This window comes from Eptesicus fuscus, chromosome 4, assembly GCF_027574615.1.
Source record: "Eptesicus fuscus isolate TK198812 chromosome 4, DD_ASM_mEF_20220401, whole genome shotgun sequence".
Classification (NCBI taxonomy): domain Eukaryota; kingdom Metazoa; phylum Chordata; class Mammalia; order Chiroptera; family Vespertilionidae; genus Eptesicus; species Eptesicus fuscus.
In genome coordinates this window covers 57,392,826-57,413,254 of record NC_072476.1, presented here as the reverse complement: position 1 = coordinate 57,413,254, position 20,429 = coordinate 57,392,826, and the positions used below count along the sequence as shown (strand labels likewise).

Below are 20,429 nucleotides of genomic sequence, written 5' to 3'. Positions count from 1 at the left end.
ACCAAGCAGGAAGGTAATAAAATACATTATTACTTTGGACACACCCTTCCCTCTTCACTCCCTTGGGCTGGGGGATTGAGGGGTGGGGGGGTGGAATCCAATCTTGAGAGAAAAATGTAGAATGTGATTTTGTGCCAGCAGTAATTAGCAAGAACAGCTTGATGAAAAACAGTGATGGAGGAATCAGTGACCAACATCAATGAAGTAAAGCCCAAATGAGGCTTCTGTTTTTCATATTAGGCATTTACACACCGACTTAACCAAATGATTGAGAAATGACATTCTTAATCCCAAACAATGTGTCATAAATACATTGTAAACTATTTTGGCCTTTCTAAACTATGTAAAGCTTTTCCAGTTTCCCTGGGAGAGGATATTACAAGGTTTTCTAACTAATAACGCCTTGCCATTAACTACTACTTAGTTGTTGCATCAAATAGAACTTTAAAATGAAGTCTCAGTATTGAAAACAAACAACCAGATCAGGAACCAAGTAAAACATTAAGAAATTGTATTAATATTGCAGCCTTAGGTCTTTCTCTTTGCAGAATTATGAGATAGGTAATATATTTTATTATTTATTTGTTTTAAGTTATCAAACTTTTACTTGGCTTGATCTGAGTTTCTTCTCTTCCCTTTTTTTTTTTACCACCATAAATCAAAAGATGTAGGGTTGCTTTTATTAGAGTTTGCTGATTCTTTACATACCATTAAAAACATACCCTCCCAGGAGAAACAGGGATCTCTTGGCCCATTCTTAGACCAGGGTTCCGCAGCGTCGGCAGTATTGATATTTTGGACTCTGTAATTCTTTGTTGTGGGAAATTCTCTTACGCATTGTGGAGTGTTTTGTCTGCACCCACTAGATGCCAGTAGCACTTCTGAGTCAAGGTTATAAAAAATATCTCAGGATGTTGCCAAATATCCTGGGGGGAGAGGGAGGGCAAAAATTGCCCCAGTCTGATAACCACTGCCTTTAGATGGTTTCCTGTGTATTTCAGATAGTATGTAGTGCTAATGTGACATTGTAATGTGGCCAAAAGTGAAAAAAGTTTTAAAGGGTTAGGAAATCAGACCATACCATATGATATTGGTCCTCAATCATGGATGTGCATTTAAATTACCTGGAGAGATTTAAAACATACCTATACCCTAGGTCAGTTGAATAAATATCCATGGTAAGCCACTGATACAAGGGGCTGAAGTAGGCCACCCTGTGAATTTGATATTCTGTCTTTGGGGACACAAAGTCTCCTATTTGCAGAATTCATATTTTAATTTCTCTTTTCAGAGTCCACTGTTGCTTCTGTTGGCTATGAACTTCCTGAGGTGCAGAGGGGCTACAAGTATAACACAAATTAAACTCTCAGCAGGAAGTCTCTGATAGGTAAGGCTAAGTTCAGATGAAGTCAAGACAATTCATTTCACTGGTAGTCACTTTTTGACATGTAGAATAGAGCAGGAGGATTTCTGAGAATCAGCAGAGTCAGCATGACCTTGGAACTTGTGAGAAATGCAAAATTTTGGGCTATCCCATATAAATTGAATTAAGAACTCTCGGGGAGGGGTCCAGAAATTTTTGTATTAAGACTTTCAGGTGATTTTGAGGTATACTAAAATTTGATAACGATCCTCTGAATTTACTCATGTATTTTTAGTGTTCTTCCAACTGGCCCTGACAAACTCCACACTTCACAAGACTTATGTACCTGCTAAATATTTTAATTGAATCTTTTGAATTTTTTCACTTAGTATTCCATTTTCTCAGAAATATTCATTATCAAAATATGCCTTGTTTACACAAGTTATTTGATTATATGGTGGAGGAGAGTTCACCCAAGTAAATGAGCACAGATACCATTTCAGACTATGGCTGCACTGTGGGCACATTCAGGTCCCCAACAACAGTTTAATATGATTTATACTTAACAATTAGCAGCTCATAACATTGAGAGCCATGCAGAAGAGTAGGCCATAAGTAGAAAGACCATGATGCTAGACAGCCATTGAAGACTGGTGAAGGAGGATAACAAAGGTACTAGTGTTTTTTGTTTGTTTGTTTGTTTTACATTAATTTTAAGTTTGCTAAACTCTTGTATTCTACATCAAGTTCAGTAGCTTGACTGTTATAGGTCAATAATGGATGTGAGTTCCTATACTACCAAGTGTCACCTGCTAGTTGATATAATTGTCTCCTGGTGAACAAGCCCATGGTCCATTAGAACTATAATTTTTATGTGGAGACTGGACTAACAGGGGGTAGTTTGGAATATGGAGACTAGTTAGAAGGACATCTAAGGAGTCTAGGAAAATAATGCTGTTGCAGCAGACTAGGATAGTAGCTATAGATATGGTGCAATGTTAGCTTTGATATCCAGTTTGAAAGTAGAGTTCGTAGGATTTCCTGTGAAGAGAAAAATCAAGGATGACTCCTGGGCTTTTCCTATCATCTGGTGGATGTGACATTACTGAAACTGGGAAATCTAGGGAGAAGCAGCATTGGAAAGGTTTTGGAATGAAGTTGTTTATTTTAAACATATTAACTGTAAGATTCCTATTACACATAAAAATTGAGATGCCAAGAAAGCAGAATGGTAAACAAATCTAGATTGCAAGGGAAGGGGAATAGGTTTGAGATTTAAAGTTGGGAATCATCTGCATATGGATTTTAAAGCCCTGGGAATTGGTAAAATTAAATGAGAGGAGAGAAGAGAACAGAAGAAAAGGAAATGCCTAAAGTCTGAGGTTTTTAAACTTGCTATTTATTGCTTTAGGCTTAGTAGTATATGTTATTTTTATCATGTTGAATTCCATTATTTTTAGTTTAATGTTAACTCTCTATGATGTCCGCAAACAAGACTTTTTGGTCTTATTTTTTACAATTTTTAACTGAGCAATTAGCTGAAAAACAGTGTAGCTTACTGACAGTAGCTTCTCCCTTACCATTCTGAAATTGCAGCTTCCCATTGGAGCTGACAGAGGATGGTCCTTAGGTAATCAACATACTACTGAACTTATGAGAAAGCATTTGGGCAGCTTCATAATGTGCCAGAAAGGTTGCTTTTTTATTCAAGTCTTTAAAATTCCCTGTTATTTTCTTTGATTTTCGCTGCTTTTTGCTTAATTGTCTTGTCAGGTGTTCTAAACCTCTCAGCCATATAAAGCTGACCAGAACTGAACTGGGAAAATAATCACATTTTTCTAATAGGTATTTTTGAAAGCTGAACATGAAAGATGAACATTCATAGGTATAGGATAGTTTCCATTTTGTCAGTTAAAGAAATCTTGCCTTCTAAATGATGATAATTTGTGGAATTATGAGTTGAGTATTTCTGTGAATGCATGTATACCTGCACTCATATAAAAGATATAGAGGCTGCATTATTTTCTACCAATAAATTTTATGACTTTTATGTCAAGTAAATATATTTTGTTAATATGAGCCCTGCCGTTGATGATATAATCCTTTGTGGGATTGACTAACCACATGGCTTCCCAATTGGGCTGTAAAAGAATCAACAGCTAGTTTAGAGTTCCTGGGGGGCAGCATTTGGAAGATTTAACTTGTCCAGTTTGGGCCACTTTTATTGCTTCTCTATGTTTTGCAGTTCTTTGGGGTCTCTTTTTAGTCTTGATGCTTGAGAAAGCTTTGGTGGAAGGCATTCTATAGATAACTCATTTGCCTCTGACAGGCCAAGAAATCTAGTCTGGAGCCAAGATAAATCTAGGGCTCATTTTTGCATTCATTTTTTAGCATAGTGAATATGAGTGCTCTTTAGAGATTATGGGAAAAGCAGTTTCAGATAATAGATGTAAACTTGCATCCCGATGTCAGTTCTGTGTTCATTTGTATTCTTTTATTTCTTGGTAAGAGCTCAGAAAACAGCTGGGTAAAAATGTTGTTTTTATGCATCTCTGAAATCACCCCTAATGAGAGAGTTTTCCTGCCAAGGGAGAAGAGTAAGGAAACAAAACCACATGGTTCTATAACATTGACTTTCTATTACACTAACAAGCAAATTGGCAAGCAGGAAATTCAGGAGGTCATGTGTAGCTTAGAGAGACATCTGTTGAAGACTCAATGTGAAACCTATTTTGCCTAAACATACCAAAATAGGTGCTACATCTAAAACAAATATTTGATAGATTTCTGGTATCTTGGGTTCCTTTTGTATAGAATTCCATATAGAAATTCATCCATTTGCTATAGATGCTGGTTTTTGGAGAGCTACAAAGATAAGAGAAGGTGATATACATAATCTTACCTTGTTAATACAACATAATTAAAACAAATGCTCACTTAAACTTTACACAGTCCAGTAAATCAACATTGACTGGGTACCTACTATGTGCCAGGGACTGTGCTATGTGCTAGAGATACCTTCTCAAGGAATGCACAGCCTTTAGCCTTTGCTCTAAGACTAAGATCTAAATAGGTCAGTGTTCCGTTAGCTCTTACATTTTCTTGAGTTTCAGAGACAGGAGCTCCATAATTATGATGGTTACTTTTATGTGTCAATTTACTGGGACACGGAGTGCCCAAAATTTGGTCAAAGATTATTCTGGGCCTATCTGTGGAGGCATTTCTGGATGAGATTAACATTTGAATCGTAGTCTGAGTAAAGCAGATTGCCCTCCCAGTGTGGGTGAGCCTCATACAATCACTGGAGGCCTGAATAGAATAAAAGACAGAGTAAGAAGAAATTTGCTTTCTCTCCTTGTTTTCAAGCTGGGACATTGGTCTTCTCCTACCCTTGGCCTAGAACTTACACCATCAATTCTCCTTGTTCTCAGGTTTTCAGACCCAGTTTGGAATTGCACCACTAGCTTCCCTGGGTTTCCGGCTTGTGGACTCTGGGACTTCTCAGCTTCCATAGGCACACAGCCAATTCCTTATGATAAATCTCTCTGTCTCTGTCTGTCTTTCTCATGTATATCTTATTGGTTCTGTTTCTCTGGGGAATCATGACTAATACCCTAGTGTACTCCAGAAGCAGGTGTAGAGACATAGGAGGACAATTCGGACAACTTCCCAGAACTCCCTGTAGAAATCTAGGAGATTCATCCTCATTGTGAAATGTATTCTGTTAATCCAGTACCATTGACTCTGAAAACAATAGTCTAGATTTATCTTTGGGAATAAACTCTTGAAAATTAAGTTACAGATATCTCCAACTAAAGTTAAAAGGTATTAAACAGACTAGTTAAGAATAGGTCTATCTATATCCAGAAACACACATGTATATATAATACAGTCACAGGTTAAATTTTTATTTATGTGAAAGAGACATAAAAAATAATTTGGAAGGGGACTTGCCTAATTTTCAATGGAAAAGGAACTAGGGCTTGATGTCCAAGCAGCAAAGAATAGAGCTGAAACACCCATAACTACTTTTCTTAGCTTCTGACATACATATTTTTTTTACTTCTTTATATACCTGTACAGTAAGACAAGGTTGGTCAAAGGTCACCAACAAAGCAGGCTCTTGGATTTTCTTTTAATGACACAAACATGCTTGATTAAATTTCATGTAATATACAGCCATCCTACAATACAAAACCCATGAAAGGATCAAGTGAAAAAAATACCAGAAGGTTATTGTGATTGTAAAAACAATAGTCATTGAGTACAGCTAACCACAGGTGCACTCAATTGCTCTGCTTTTGTGAGGGCTCACTTTGTTTTACAAAGTTTTATGTACTGAAATTCTCAAATAAGATATTGAAAGGAAATAATGTTGTGGAAGCATTCAAGTCCATGGTTCAAGAATGCCCTTGTGGTATGCTAGAAATCACTGGCAGTAGAAGTCAATCAGTGTGTCCAGTCAGCACAAAAACACCACTGAAAATTCTAGATTTTGGGGTGGGACATTTTTATGATCACTTTTTCTTTTTTTACTCATTGGTTGAAAGTTGTGGGTTTTGTTCTGTTTCTAGTGTGGACTAAATCTCCCACTGTAGCTTCATGTATGAATTCTTTTTAGTACCCCTAGAAACAGATCAGGGGACCACAACCACCATTAACTTTTACCCACCAGCTATTTAAAAAAGAAAAAGAAAAAGACAAAAAATCTAGTGTTAGAGGACTGGGATCACTTCCTCACACTTTCTTTGAGTAGCTTTCTATATGAATGCTACTCTCCCCACCCATTCCTCTACTTGTGCATGAAAGCTTACCAGTATAGGCCACCTGGTAGAGTTTCCTATGAGCACCATACATCTAAGTAGTTATACATAACTGGTCTGAATCTCTTTCCAACAATACATTAACTCTATGTTAGCTTAACTTTTATGTGTCTTAGTTTCTTCTACTGTAATGTGGCAATAATGACTTCTTGATGATATTGAATTGGGTTGAAATAATACAATAAACATTGTGTCTGGCACATAACAAATATGCAATATCTAAAAGTGTTCTTTTGTTTATTCCATAAATATTTATAAACACTTTTTTATATGGCATTGGTCTATTTGCAGGGAAAGCAAAGATAGAGAGGACAGATATTTCTTGCTAAGATTAAGTGATATCAGCAATGATTTATTAACTTATTCTACACATTTTCATCAACTTCCAATTACATGTGAGGAAATAGAGAAGAAATAAAGTGGTATACAAGCTGGGTACAGATAATAGATTGACAAATGTTAGAGGGGAGAGAGTTGAGGGCTGGGTAATAAGGGTGAAGGGATTAAGCAAAAAAAAAAAAAAAGAAAAACCATGGACATAGACAAGAGTATGGTGACTGCCAGAAGAAAGGGGGTAGGGTGGGATAAATAGTGATGGAAGGAGAATTGACTTGGGGTGGTAATCACACAATACAATATATAGATACTGTATTGTATACTTTTATGCCTGAAACCTATATAATCTTATTAACTATGTTACCCCAATTAATTCAATAAAAAATAAATAAAGGAAGAAAAATTGCATCTCTTAAATACATTCCTCTGATCATGATGTATAATCCCCTTTATATGTTGTTGGATTTGCTTCGCCAGTATTTTATTGAGGATTTTTGCATTTATATCCATAAATTATATTGGTCCATAGTTTTTAAATTTTTTTTGTATTATCTTTGTCTCATTTGAGTATTAGGGTAATAATGGTCTCATAGATTAGTTGGAAAGTATTATTTTCTGGAAGAGACCATCAAGACTTTGTATTGATTTTTCTTTAAATGTTTGGTAAAATTCTGGGTCTGGAAGGATGTTCAGAACTAGCAAAGTTGGGTGAGCATCCTACCTAATAATAGACAAATATGCAAATTGACCGCACATTCGCTACACCCAAGCCACGCCCACCAACCAATCAGGATGACTATGCAAATTACCCCAACAAAGATGGCAGCTAATTTGCATATCAAGACAGCGTAGAAAGAAGCCAAGAGCTGCAGAAGGGAGCAAAGCTGCAGAGAAGCAAGCAAGCTGGGGGGAGGAGAAGGGAGGAGCGGAGGCGGGGCTGGAGGAGAAGGGAAAAGCAGGCTGGCTGGCGGAGAAGGCGGGGCTGGGGAGAAGGGAGAAAAGCAGGCAGGCTGGCGGAGAAGGCGGGGCGGGGTAGAAGGGAGGAAAGCAGGTGGGCTGGCAGAGAAGGCGGGGCGGGGGAGAAGGGAGGAGCGGAGGCAGGGCTGGGGGAGAAGGGAAAAGCAGGCTGGCTGGCGGAGAAGGCGGGGCGGGGGAGAAGGGAGGAGCGGAGGCGGGGCGGGGGGAGAAGGGAAAAGCAGGCTGGCTGGTGGAGAAGGCGGGGCAGGGGAGAAGGGAGGAGTGGAAGCGGGGCCGGGGAGAAGGGAAAAGCAGGCGGGCTGGCAGAGAAGGCAGGGCAGGGGAGAAGGGAGGAGCGGAGGCGGGGCCAGGGGAGAAGGGAGGAGTGGAGGCAGGGCCAGGGGAGAAGGAAGAAGAGCGGGCGGGCTGGTGGAGAAGGGAGAAAAGCAGGTGGGCTGGCGGAGAAGGCAGGGCGGGGGAGAAGGGAGGAGAGCAGGCAGGGCGGGGTAGAGTGCAGCAGGAAACCCTATTGCAGGATTTTTCCTGCAACGGGAATGCTAGTTCTCTATAATTCTCTTGTGTTTCTGTACGTGGTGTCAGGAGAGGCACTGGTTACCATTTTTCAAGACTATCTTTTTCAAGGATATTTGTATAGCTTTGGAAGATAGGAAGAATATCTCTCTCTGAAACAAAGAACTGACACACCTACTGTACAGCATAAGTATCTATTTTTTTCTAAACTCAGGGTTTTCTTCTGCAATGTAACCCATCGTATGTGTAAGTATTACCAGGAGATCTTCATGTCGGCCTGTGGAAAATTGTGCTTGGGGAATAGTCCAGTGGGTCGGTAAAGGGAGTTACAAATGGAGAAAGAGCATGGGGAAGGATGTGTGGAGAAAATGATAGGATTGTTCATGTTTTTGTGGGGCCACGGTGTTCATGGACAGAAAGAAATGAGCTTGGAAAGGGTACACAGAGTGGTAGAGTTCGATATGCCATGTTAATGTTATTTAAACTTATTATGTAGGAAAGGGGAATAGCCATTTGTCTTTGAATAGGTATACTAGTATTTCTGTTCTTGAAAATATTAATGTTTTTATTGAATTTATTGGGGTGACATTGGATAATGAAATTATATAGGTTTCAGGTGTATAATTCTACAATACATCACCTGTATATTGTATTGTGTGTTTACCACTTAGTCATGTCTATGAAAAATTAGAGAAAACAGTGAGTAAAAGAAGTCAGTTAGGAGGCTGTTACAATAATGGGTAAGAAATAATTATTTCTCTGAGTTGATAGCCTGGCAGTTGGAACTGAGAGGACAAATACGAATGTTTTTATTTAAGTAAAGCAGTAATTAATAAATTAGTAATTTAAGATGCTGTGTATAGGACAGAGATCCTGTCTGCTCCGGGCACCACTGTAATTGTAATGTATAGCATAGTGCCTGCACATGATAGGTGTACAACAAATATTATGGAATGAGAAGTTAAATGAAAGAATCAGCAAGAATTATCACAGAGAGGGAGAAGAGAAAAACATTGCTTCTATTCGTTTTAATTTGCAGTAAAAGGGAGCATGATAGTGTAATAAAGATATTTGGGAAATACTAGAGTAAGAATAGATTTAAAGAGCACAATAAGTTTATTTTTCAACATGTTGAATTTGAAGCTTCTGTGGATCTGCTCCAATGGTGCTGAACAGCAGGCAGTTGGGGTTGAGAATCACTAGTCTGGAAAAGCTGACAGCCACCAGCATAAAAGTGATCACTGCAGAAGAGATAAGGTGGAGGGGTTAGGGGCAAAAAGAAGCGAACCAAATAAAGGCCCAAGTTAAGAAAGAAACCCTGGACAATACCAAGTTCAGGCTCAAGAGAAGGAAGAAGTTTAAGAAGACAGAGATTAGTCAGAGAGATAAAATACTTATCTCAGTGTTTCAGAGGCTAAGATGGTAAAGTGTTTCAAAAATAAAATGATGGTTGCATTCACTGAGTTTTTAGCAGGGCTTAGAAGAAGAGGTTTAGAAAATGGTCACTAGGAGATTAGTGATATTTGGAAGGAGTAACTCCAATAGGGTGGTGAAAGTAGTTGATAGATTGTAGATGTGGGGAACACAATGACCTTTTTCAAAAGGTCATTGGTAAGTTATTCTTTGTGTTAATTCGGTTCTTGTTTTTGGCGAGAACTGGATATAAATAAGTACATTTTGTAAGCAGTAAGACTGAATATACCTGTGGAGACACAAAACTATAAAACAGATTAAGTTGATAATGAAGTGATTCTCTGTGGATGAGACTATCTTTGTAAAGGATTGATCTGAATACAGAGCTGCCCGGAGAATGTAGCCAGGTTGCCCAAACACGAACTGTGATGCCTATTTAAGCCTAAAGCTACTACATGGCTGGAAGGTCTGAGGAAAAACACACACATACTCTTCTGCACTGAAACAAAATATGAATACATTTGTGTTCCATCTAGATTTAGTATAAGTTAACATTTTTGCAGAGGCGCATCACCATAGGAGAAATTTGGTGTTAGTTTAGGAATCTTGAAGCTAATAAATAGACAAGACTAGAATGTGACCACTCACCCTGGACAAAGCCCTCTTCTTAGAGAATATAATATACTAGTTTTTGCTATTTTTGCCCAGGACAAGAGTCCTGTGTGCCATGAGCCAACCAGTTAGCTGCCACATCATCATTTACAGCACATGCTATGTACAAATGAAAATTGATCTTGAGGTATTCAGGGAAGCCGAGGCAGAGAGCTGCTCCTGTCAGGAAAACTGGTTCTTGTTAGGATTTAGTGAGATGGCACCTGATGAAGACAGTGTAGGGTAGTTGTTTCTTTCTTTTCTTTTTTTAAAATAGATGCTTAAACAAAACTTAAAAGAAAGGAAAAGTAAAACCGTGAGTTGAAAACTTAAGCTTAAAGATTAAATAGAATCCTTAATTTAATTTTCGCATTGGTAACATTTAAATATTCAACTCACACAAGTTGCTTCTGTTGGGGGTGGCTGTGACCATAAAGTAATACATAAAAAAACTAGCTGAGGGGTCGCAATGAGATGACAAGAGCTAAGAGCTAAGTGGCTGCTTTTCTGGGACTCCTGGGTACCACTAGGAGAGAAGATTAATATATTGAAAAGCTGGTTAGAACCTTGTTTCATGAACTACTAAAATTCCACTCACGTTAATCAGGTTGTGTTTCTGAGCAGCTGAAAAGTTGGGCAGTTTTTGTCTCCTTGCCAAGTTTTTAGTGAGACCCACTGATCCTGCAGATGGGTTTAAATGTGTCAGGCATGTTTGGGGGACAACCTGTGGACCTGAAGACTATAGGAGGACTCTATCTGTAGGTCTAATTGGGAGCTACCAAATGTTCCCCAAATGATAAGTAGAAGCTAAATGTAATAAAAAGCTTTTAGCAGTTCCATTTTGTAGATAAAAAGAAAAAAACTGAGTTTTTAAAAATGTTCTCAGGTATCACATATCTTTCCTAAGAGTTGTGTGGGGGATATATTGGTGTGCTATTTATTTAGGAGAATAGGGTTACATTTTCCGTTGATGACTTTACTTTTCTGGTTTCTGTTAGGGGGACAGTGGGGACTTGGCAACTCAGAGGCATTTCTCTGGCAATGTGTATATCTATATACCTGTCAGCAGGCCAACTCCAAGCCCTTCATTTACTTGGTGCTACGGGACAAGTCTAAGAGTTGATATTGCAGAGGAGAAAAATAATATATTTTGCAATCACTTTAGGTATTTTTTTTAGGGGAAAACATATGGGTTAAAGTGATCTATTTTCCAAGGAATTTGAATTTTAAAGATATGGAGTTACATTCGTGACCTCTGTGTATTGCTTTATAGTATCATCATGATGCAGAGAGAAAATGAGGATTATCAATCAGTGGTTAAATGATCATCTGGCAGGAAAAGATTAGAACTGGAAGGTAATTCTAGACGTTCTTGAGGTGCCTTTGCCTTCTCATTCATTCATTCAAGAAATACTTATTGAGCACCAACTATGTGACAGGCTCTGTGGTGGAATGAGGATACAATGCATTTCACAAGGGGTCTGCCTCCTGGGCACGGACAGGGTAGTGAGGGTGACGGGAATAGGAGAGGAAACCCCATGACAATATAGTGTGATATGTGCTTGTGTGGGAGAATAGGATACACCTAGGGTGCCGAGTTTAGGTGCAGGAGATCCGGAAAAGCTTCTTTTAGAAGTTTGCACAGAAATTAAATTATAAAAACAAATATTTCCAGATAGGAGCAAGGAGGGAAGAGAGTATGCCAGGTAGAAGAACAAAATATGCCATCTTGGAGGCAAGAAAGAACCGTGTACTTAAGGATCGATAAGTGATTGGTCTGTCTGAGCTCTCTGGTGCTGAGGTTTGGAGGGAGGGCAACAATGGAGGGAGAGCTCTGAAGATCTAGTAGGGAGTCAGATTACTCCTTGTAGGCACCTTAAAGAATTTGGACTTTGTTTTCCTCTGAAGACAAGCACGAAGTCATTTTGGAGTTCCAAGCAGAGGAATAAGTTAGTAAAATCATCCTGGTTGTAGTGGCAAGTGTTTAGAAGATGAGATTCTGGATATAGGGACACCAGTTAAGAGGCAATGCAGTGAATGATAAAGGTGAGTGGTGACAATAGGTTCATCAGAATTAAGAAAAGTGGTGATGGGGAGAAGTGGATTAATTCCAGAATTTAAAAGCAAGCATTTTTCTCATTTATGAGTAAGGTCTGTTTATCATTTTTCAGCCCCAGATTTCTGCAGAACCTGTCTCCACTACAGACCCAGCTGCCCACATGACCCACCTCCCCCAGGGGTCCCAGCCCTAGATGGCCTGGTTAGAAAAGATTGGCAATGCCAGTGAGATTCTCCTCTTCCTTTTTAGGGTTATGGGAATTGAGACACCAAAAGTTGGGTCAATGAATGTTAGGAATTTGACCTGAAAAGTCATATAACTGTTGACGAGTAAGGAGGAAAAAAAACAAACAACAACAAAAAACTGATCATCAGAGGGAGGAAAATTAAAGATATATGCAGATTATTGCAGAGGCAAGAGTCAATGTAGCAACTGAGAGCCTGAGAGTGTCGCTTAATTCTACTTTATATCCTGCTCTTAAATTCCCAAACAGTGATATTTGTACAACATCCATACCTTCTTGTACTTGAGCTAGTTAGAATGAGCTTTTGCTTGAGTTATCTCCTGCCCTGCCTCTCAGCATTAGTTTGGGATTCTGCTACACAATTAGGATTAATATGCTGCTAGCTGGTTTGCATAATCAATAGGTTTGAGACCTTTGAGCCTTTATTCTATCCCTTTATTTACATTGGTCTTAACTGATGTGTTTGAAGGAAGGAAACAGCATGTCCTTTTCATGCTCAGAGTTTTAGTACTCCAGGTTTGTAGGCTAGAGCAAATAGATTTGTTGGTTCCTTGAAAATTTCTATTTCCATTTACAAAAAAGTTATGAGACTGACCAAAGCAGAATCACCCAGCCAGTCAGAAGTCTGTGAAAGGACAAGATGATGTGTTTTAAGTTATTGTGTTATTAAAAACACATCATTCTGGTACTGATACTATTATCTTAAGAGATGCTGCTTTGTTGTGGAATGGACTATGAGAAATGATTGTTCCACTTGACAGTAATAGGGAAAGCGTCAGGGCTGCTCAGATTTAATGTCCAAACTCCAGCCTTTTCAGAACAAATAGTCTCCTACCATTTGAAGACTCTGAAGCTGGTAAATGGAACTGAAAGCATCTGAGAGCTCCTTGTTGACACCACATGATCATAAACCCTTCAGTCTCTGCAAAGAGGTCATAAAGCAAATTGCTCCTTCACAAGTAAACCGATTAAAGGGAGACAGAGCTTAGACATCTTGGAGCCTAATGAGGGCATTTCAGGGAAATGATGCTCCTTTTCTAGAACAAATGATAAATTTTTGTTATGTGTGAGAAACAGACAGGGTAGGCACTATATTCTATTTCAGCAACACTGGGCTGGGAGTCAGAAGACTTGGGATTCCTAATCTGACGTTAACTGGGTGACCTTAGGGAAGTAAACTAACCACTCTATTTGTCTTTTCTCATTTGTAAATGAGAACATTTATTCATTCAATAGACTTCTATTGAGTCAATACTATTAGCCAGTTACTTTCACATTTGTAATTTCAGTTCACAAGAATCCGAGGAGGAAGCTGTTATTATTCATACTAATAAGAATCTAATGCTCAGAGGGTTTAAGTGACTTTTCTGAGTACAGTTGGTAAGTGGTAAATTTATAGTTGGTCAGTGGTTGATGCAGGATTCAACCCTAGCTTTCCAAGTTCAGCGTTATTCCTGCTGCAGAAAGCTGCTTCCCTTGTGGTCCAATTGTAGTTATTAAAGTACATAGTTATAGTTATTAATGTTTGTTATCTCATAGGAGTTATGGGCCCAATTTCCTGTGTGTATGTTTATTTTCCCAGCTAAACCATAGCTCTTTAAAGGCAAAGATCTCAATGTTTATATCTTTGTTTCATGCCTCCTCACCCTGCACAATACAGAATACTGAACTCCACACATTTATTCATTCAATGATTCATCATTGAAAAAAATATTAATCAAGTGCCTATTATGTGGCAGGCACTGTTTTAGGTGCTTAGAATACATTATTGCACAAAATAAATGATATTCATGACCTTATTCACTTATATTCTAGTGGAAGGAGAAGCAAATAAATAACAAATGGAATGTGTTAGGAGTTGATAAGGCCAATAAAAAGGTAGAGCAGGTTAAGGGGGATTGGGAATGCAGAGGAAAAGGTCAGTTTCCAATTTTAAACAAGGCCATCGGGAAAGCTTCATTGGCAGCTGAATACTCGAATTTGTTACATGAATTCACTTGGGAGTTTCCTCTGACAACCTCAAGCCTCAGCTTTGCTAATGTACAATGGAGAAATGGCACTAGGCTTTGGCCTTAACTGAAAATTCACCAACACATTTATTTCCCAGCAGAGAACTTTAGATCAATATCTTCCATATTCATCTACGAAACACCAAGGGTATAAGGTTGAAGTGGCCAAGGCGTAGCTTGAATTTATGTCTTGCCCTCTAAAACAGGCAGCCCGGCATCAGAGCACAGGGCTTAAGGTAATGCTGATCTTAGCTAGAAAAAACATGAGTCTATGAGCCTTACAGATGTGTAATCAATAGCAAGGTTACTAGCTACAAGGGATTTTACACATCTGTCAGCTAAATCAGAACCCTAAAGGGCAAATGCTGATCTAAAAAACATTAGCCAGATTTGTGGTGCTGAGTCAAGGAGTCTGGGTCCATAACCAATGCATGCATTACAAGGAGACATCAGTATGACGATTTTTCATTGGTGACAGTCATAATCTTGTTTCAGTCTGGTTTCCTAGTTGATATTCATAGAAAAATATTAGATTGGCTGAACTGTCATCAGAGATCATTTTGTTTTTACTTTATGCTTTCTTTTTATTCTATTTTACTTTTGTTCCTTATAATAGTGTTTTCTGTCCCCGTCTTCTATTTTCTGCTTCTGCTTTGCTTATCCTTGCCTTTCTTTTAAAAGTTATCTGCTGCCGAGCCAGCGTGGCTCAGTGGTTGAGCATCAACCTATGAACCAGGAGGTCATGGTTCGATTCTTGGTCAGGGCACATGCCCAGGTTGTGGGCTCAATCCTCTATGTGGTGCATGTAGGAGGCAGTGGTTCAATGGTTCTGTCTCATCATTGATGTTTCTGTCTCTCTCTTTCTCCCTCTCTGAAATAAATAAAAAATATATTTTAAAAAGTTACCTGCTTTCTTTATGACTTTCCCAACCTTTTTATTTTTTATTTTTTTAGTTTTCATCACTGATCTTCCTCCCTTCCTTCTTCTCTTCCTTAAATAATTACTTGCATTTACCATGTACTGGGCCAGGGGTTGTGCTGTGTGATGCATAACAGTGGTAAGAAATAGAGCCCTCCCTTATGAACCCCTTTGTCTATTGTGAAAGAGGACATTATACTTGTCATCTTATATCCACAAATAAGTATGTATTGTGTAACTCTGCTAAATGTTATATTGCAGAAAAAGAGGATGCTATAAGGGAAATAGCATGGGATGAGTTGAACACAAGGTGGTAGAGAAGGTTTCTCTGACAAAGGATGTTGAAGGAAGGGAAGGAGCTATCTGGGCCAATGGCAAGTAGGAATCCTCCAGAGAGAAAGAAGTGTCAAGAAATACCTTAGGGATGGCCTACACATTGTTGTACGAGAGACTGTTTAAGGGCCAGTGTGGCTCGGTCACAGTACGGGAGCATAATGTGGCATAAGCAGATTGGAGATTACAGAGGACTTTCTTCTATTCCCCCGCCTTTCCCCATACTCAGTTACCTTGGACATGAATAAGGTATTTATTTGAACATGTCCTTTGATTTTTTAAGTTATTATATAGGAAAAATGAGTACAAAACAGGACATGATGAATGTGGAAAAAATAAATAGAACAAGATGCTTTTGGTGAAGGAACCAAGGAGTTCAAATGGGCACTGAGCAAATGAAAAGTGGCTACCATGGTTTTCTGTGACACGTGAATTAGCTTGGTTGCTAAGATACATAATGTGCCTACTACAGTACACAGTTATAAGTGTTAAAGATTTGAACAGAATTTACATGTGTGTGTAGTGCGTGTTTAAGTGTATGGCAGTACATTTGTATAATTTATGCTGCAATGTAGTGTTTTTGACTCATAATCAAATGTTTTTCCATGCTATAAAAAAATCACATTATTTTATTTCTCGTACTCTAAGTTGTTTTGTGAATTAAATGCCTCTTTTATATGTTTTCTCTGGAAGTGTTTTTCTTCACCTTTTTAAGAACTGTAAGACAATCATATATATACATGTTACTTATTTATTTATATATGAGACAATTGGGTTATGTTTTAGTGTTTTCATTTTGACTGGCTTATTGTAGATGAGTAATGAGATGCAAAATATATGACACAATGCAATCAAGTAGTTCTGAGAAATAAAAACATCATTATCATGAACTGGATCATAATAGAATTCTCTGTAGGTATCAGCAAAAAAATGGGTATGCAACCTCAGTAATAAATATGTATTCCTACATGTAATACTTAACTTTGATAGCTTTGCACACCTATGAAAACATTTTATTTATAACATGAATTTTTTAGCAGCATATTTTAGGAAATGACTTCACACTATACTTATTTCTAGGGACTGAATTTTATTTACTGAAAGTTAATAAGAAAAGAAATAATTATCTATTTATTGATTCACTTTCTTAAAAATGTATTGTGAACAACAACAAAAATCTTTTGTTTTATAATAAATGCAACATATATACCATATAAAGTAGTTTAATTTAATATTTGGACACCAATTATGTGCTACATTTGTTTTTTCTAAGGGATTATCAAAGGACTTAGGTGGTCAAAGGAATGGGTTTGAGGGTCGCATGTGCTTATCATAATAGTAAGAGATAACGCAGATCAGAGCCACAGTGTTGGCACTAGGAATGGAGAAAATATTGAGAAAAGAGGGTTCAATGATTAGATATGGTTTATTATGGAGAGGGGAAAATTGAGAATAACGTATATGGCTCTATTTTACATGATTCATTGTAACACAGGCAGGAAAAGGTCAAGTTTATTGGGAAAACAGTGAGATACATGGTTTACTTGGTGGGCTTCGCCTGTCTTTTGGGCACCAAGAGGGAGACCTTCAGCTGGGAGCTTAGTTTTTAGGTCTGATGAGTGAAGAAAAGGTTTGTGCCTAAGAAAGGGATTTGAAAATCACTAGCATATAAGTACAAAAATCACTACAGGATTATAGAGGTGCAGCTTGATGTAATGAAAAAGCAATGGGCAAAAAGTTATAGTATAGACTTGATCCTAACATTTGTTAACTATGTCATTTACACAGGTCACCTAGCCTAGTTCCTTTTAAAGTCTCAAAGTAACTCTCTTATATTCCTTAAAATGTTGTAAGAATAAAATAAGTTAATATGAGTGAAATATTTTTAAAAATCATGCATGTAAGGTAGGTTCCTCCCTTCCTTCCATCACTTATACAAGTCTTCAGGATCCACCATGAGCAAGGACTATTTGGGACTAAGAGCTGGAGACTGAGACTAGGAAATATTGAAGGTCTGGGTTCCCAGGTATATCTTGAGTTCCCAGGAGTTCCACTTTCATGTAACTTAAGGTCATCTGGAAAATGAATTTTAGAGAATGTCTACTTTGCAACTGAGTACCTTTATTAGTTTCATAAAGTTATCCCATATACTCAACCAAAGTAGGACTAATTATGTTACTCCTCTCCTTTGAACTTTTAGAATCCTCCCTTTAAATTATTACAACTTTTTCAATAGGTGTTTAATGATCTCTCCTTTCTGGTCAACTTTTCTAAACCTATCAATACTTTTACTAAAAGGAAATCATCTCTATTAAGGAATCTTATCTTGCTTTTGCTATTTTCTTTTCCCCTATAATGTATTTCCTTCCAGCTTTGCCTGTTAAAATACTGCCTAGTTAAGAGTACCTCAAATATTATATTTTCCAGGAGTTTTTAATAATCTACCACCCCATTCTATTCCTCTGAGCATCACTTCATACCTCTTATGCATAATTTGTGAGTTCCTCAAGGGTGTGGACCCCATCCTTTATCCCATTCTTTAGCTGTTCTGTACCTCCTGACCTGGTTACCTAACATGATACATCAGAATATATTGATTTACTTTATTATCCAAAACCAATGTCACAAAGGTGACAAATTAGAACATGTAATAAAAGAAGCATATTGTGTGTCTTTGGGTTTATACCCTAATTGAGTATATTTTACCCAAAAAGCTAGAAAAAAGTAATTTTAAAATTTAGTACAAAATAAAGAAAAACCTTCAAAATAATTGAAAGTGTTGAAAATGTAGCACCCTTGGTTATATAGAATACTGAAAAAGTACAGGTAATCCTGTGAGATTTACTGAAAGTCGTGTTTTCTTCCCAAAGCTCTCTGACAATATGGAATGGTTAACAATAAGAATATTGGTAGCCTAGGAGGATTTCACTTGTAAAAATTTCTTTTTTCTAAATTGTGTTCTGAATTACTCTTGCCTAACATCCTGAATAACACAGTGAGTGATGTGTTAAAGTGACTTGAAGAAATAAAACTATATTTGGGTTTGGGGTATCTATACCTCTTTGGTATTTTTCTCTAAAGGATTTTCATGGCTTACTCCTAGTATTTCATAAATACACAAGCATGGTCTGGCAAGAAACTGGTTGCTACTGACAAGGGTAGGATTTTCAGTTTGGACTGATGATATTCTATACTGGGATGGCTGTATAAACCAGCAGAATTTACTTATGACCTGCCAAATCAATGAATTCACTTGGGTAGGGACTTACAGCCAATATTTGCCTCTGTGTTCACTATCATCTTTGTTTTGGACTTTCTGGAGTCCATGAATCAGCCTACAATATTTATTGAGTGGCTTCTGAGTACAGAATATGAGGCACTGTATGAGGATCTATGAAAAGTGTTAAGAGAATGAGGGACTATGCACACATCATGTATCATGTGTTACACGTGGAAGGAAAGTTATCAACCTCCAGGATTAGAATAGTCAAGCCAGGTGCTGTCAGTTCAAAAGTCTTCTCCTGGAAAGCCTCATAATGCCTGTTTCATACCTAGGTGCTTTTCTAATAAAAGGCTTGATATAATCTATGCCTCATTATCTCTATAACCTTTGAGCCAGGGTAGACTCTACCTAAATTTAGCCATATGTTGAGTGACTAATGACCAATCATTGCTCAGAATGACTTACGCTAGGATGAACAGCAGTAGCTTATACTGTATGCCAATTAGTTGGGTGAAGCTCAAGCTTAGGGACTTTAAATAGTCAATTTCATAGGAAGAGCAGGAGTAAGAGATGTAGAGATGGGGACTAGCTAAGTCACCAAGGTAGAACTTGGAGTAGGGATCAGTCAGTGCCCTACTGTGAGAAGCCAATCAACTCTTTGAGTTTCTATTAAGACATCAGAACTGCTATTAGATTTTAGAAAATATTTCTTTGTGTGGAATTCTGTGCCTATCCCCACAGTCTCTCAGAAGGTTTCTGAGAGCCAACTAGGACAGATCAAACCCATGAAGGCATGTTTATTATTTCCTCCCTCCTTTTTCACCTTTCCCACTTCCTCATAGTGCTTTCTGATATACTACCAATTTTAGTGCCTGCTTTGTGATGGCTCCAAACCAATATACTCTTCTCGTGGAATTCTTCTATACCTTTCTGGGAAAGTAAGAATTAAGGGACTAGTATAGGACATGATTGTTCAAATGGATGTTAGTCCTGTCATCTTATAGCAACCATTCTTAGCAAAAACTTTCTAGGTAGGAAACCGAAGACTTGAAAGTAGTCTTGGGGTAACATTCTTGGCTAATAACACTCACATTAGGCCTCTTGAATTGACCAAGAGAATTATCATGTGTTAAAATATTGATTACCTCTTGTAAATTAGTGACCTAATTCTATGCATGAAATCTTATAATGGGGAATGATTGGATATCTTTTCTGGATTTCATTGTTGACTAGCTATTTAATTGCAATTTATTTTCTTTAGAAAAACCTTCATTTCTAGGTTTTAATAAAACATTTCAAGCCAGTTCTGTTAAATGTTTTTCCCCAAAATACTAACATCAAGAAAATATGGAGCCAATATTTGTCTCATAATTGCATGAGAAGTGGCTCTTACAATCTACACTAAAGAGATGGATTCAAATGCGATGATAAGTAACTGAGGACCACAGGGAATGGACATGGATAGTGGGCTGGAGAAGTTTTGTAGAGAAAGTTAAATGAGAATACCAAACTGTTTTCTAAATAGTGAATAGTATACTACTTTAGAAACTTTTTCCCAGATAGTAAAT

General features: G+C 37.8%; 1 long non-coding RNA gene across 1 annotated transcript in view; it reads left to right on the top strand.

Moving 5' to 3' along the window:
• Positions 1-1,322: 1,322 nt before the first annotated feature.
• LOC129148853 (uncharacterized) overlaps positions 1,323-20,429 on the top strand; it is a 170,353-nt gene continuing 151,246 nt past the window's right edge. Inside the window, exon 1 of the long non-coding RNA XR_008555843.1 lies at positions 1,323-1,387. This is a non-coding gene — a long non-coding RNA (uncharacterized LOC129148853). The remainder of the gene's footprint in view (positions 1,388-20,429) is intronic.